The following is a 2,500-nucleotide window of genomic DNA, read 5'->3' on the forward strand; positions in this document are numbered from 1 at the left end:
TTGTTAGGTCCACTCTTGTTTAATATGTATGTTAATGATCTCAATTACTTTGTTTCTAATACGTCCTTAAGGATGTATGCAGCTGACACGACGGAATATGCCTCGGATGTCTCACTGATGGTTCTGCAGTGTGTTATTAACTCTGACCTCGGCGTGTTATCTAGATGGTTTGGATTGAATTATCTACAGATTAATGCCGCTAAAACGCAAGCCCTTGTCATCAGGCCGTCATTATATGAATATGAATTTCACCTTAACAATGCGAGGATTGGGACGCAAGATACGGGATAGTTTTAGACAGTAAACTAACTTTTAAGGCGCACATAAAGAAACAGCTGAAAAAAGCACGCGGAAAGGCTTCGGCCTTGCGGAGACTGCGCAAGTTCATTCAGAAGTATCTAATCGGTACGTCTCTATACATGGCGTATGTTCTCCCACATATTGAGTATTTCAGCCCTCTTTTGCTGTGTATAGGTAATGCTGAGACGATCAAAATGGAGAGCACTAATTATTATTTATTAAGAAGTATCTTAGGCTATCCGAAGTCTGTTTCATACGACTACCTCCTAAAAATAGTTAACATCAAGTCTTTGGAACAACGCAGGCAATTCCAGTCACTAGTTATGTTATATAAATGCTTGTACAGCCACGGAGCACCCTATATTAGTAAGTTTTTTAATCTTAAGAATGTTAAATACAATTTACGTGGGCTCAGCACAAGGATGGAACTCCCCCCATTCAACTTGGAGTATATGCATCGATCTTTTACCTTTTTGGTCAGTAAACTGTGGAATGCGTTGCCTCCAATGGTTAGAGAGTCTAAAGGCATTGCATCTTTTAAGCGCGCTCTCAAAATTCATATGATTTGAAGCGTAGAGAATTTAAAATTTAAAACGATTCTTTTTAATTTTTAAAAAAATGTTGTAAATAGATTAATTACTTGTTAGTATTTTGGTAGAGTTTATTAATTGATTGATTAATTTTATCCTTTTATATTTTGCACAATTTTATACTTTGTACATTTTTATTCTTTGACAGTACACACGTACACGTTTTAACGAGTACTTACGAGCTCCTTGGTGTTACGTGTATAAATAAAGTATTATTATTATTATTATTATTATTATTATTATTATTATTATTTAAAAATTAATATGCAATATTAAAATGAAAACAACACACCGCTCGTTGAATACAAAATCTTAGAAAGTAGCTTTACTTGAAGTTAGGATGCTACACGGGAGACGCGATTATTTTGTATAGTATGGAAACGTCCCAGGCGAAAAACTGGAACAACAACGCCTCTGAACCCGACACGGGTATAAAACAAAGTTACAGGAAGAGTAAGAGTACTAATTGTTCGTCCAAAGCAGCTCATTTGCCCGCACTTCTCCGTTCATGGCACTTGGCCCTCTTTTACGTCTGTCATCATCAATCTTATTACAAACCTCTGTTTCTAACCTCCGCCATCCCGGAAGGTCTGCTACAATGTTTCTCCATGAGAGAAGTACTGCTCCGCTCTTCAAAATGTCCTTCAAAGTGTCCTTAAATTTTAGAAAAGGACGACTGAATTTTCTAGAACCCTCTGCCAGTTGTCCATTGAGAAGTGCCTTTACTGTTCGTTCCTCTGGCATGCGAGCAACATGGTCTAACCAACGCAATCTATTTCTGGTAACAAAGGAAAGGTAAGGAAAGGAACTTTCTTTAAGTCTAGTCGTTCTAGCGCTGGAGCACTAATTGGGGACACTGTAAACTGAAATTTACAATCAACGTAAATCGACGTAAAATCAAGTCAAATATCTGTGGTGTTAGCAAGATACAACCATTCGTCTTTAGTGATGAATTGATCCCATCTGATGTTAAGAATAGATCTGAGATGTCGTTGCTGGACAGTTTTGAGGAGCTGAATGTGGTGACTATACAGGGTCCAGGTTTCTCTACCATAAATCATTAGAGATCATTAATTGTTGACCTTGAGTTTTGTTTCTACTGTCAAGTCTCTGCAGTCGAAACCCTTTCCCTAAGTCTTCCAATCGCGTATGACGCAGCCTGAATCCGTGCGGTGATCTCTATACATCTATTTTGCTGTCTTTGGTAACATAACTACCAAGCGATCTGGTTTACTCGAGATCTTCAACTTGTGTCCATCAATTTAGAAGTCAATCTGTTCACCTACACTCATGGTTTCTCTCTTCGTGGTGTTGATCCGAAGACCCATCTTCTTTGACAGCTTGCTGTAGGCGGATAACAGCAACTGTAGTGCTGTACTAGCGTTGGTGAATATAGCAATATCATCTGCTTTCTGGGACTCTCTTATGTACTTGATAAGTGTCTTGGTCTTAGAATCCAGGCGTCGATGGACAAATACGTCACTGTCATATCTGAAACGGACCAAGATGCTATAACAAGTTAGAACTTAAACACACGGAGAAATAAAAAATTGCGACATTTGTTTGACAAGTTTTAACGCTGAAAAGCTTGTCCGTAGTACATGGTCCTT

The 2,500-nt window shown here is 38.3% G+C and overlaps 1 protein-coding gene across 6 annotated transcripts in view; it reads left to right on the plus strand.

Moving 5' to 3' along the window:
- The window catches only part of LOC137972975 (speract receptor-like), a 34,735-nt gene that overhangs the window by 22,358 nt on the left and 9,877 nt on the right, over nucleotides 1-2,500 (plus strand). The gene's annotated exons all lie outside the window — the stretch shown is intronic.

Source organism: Montipora foliosa, chromosome 10, assembly GCF_036669935.1.
Source record: "Montipora foliosa isolate CH-2021 chromosome 10, ASM3666993v2, whole genome shotgun sequence".
In the NCBI taxonomy this organism is placed as follows: Eukaryota; Metazoa; Cnidaria; class Anthozoa; order Scleractinia; family Acroporidae; genus Montipora; species Montipora foliosa.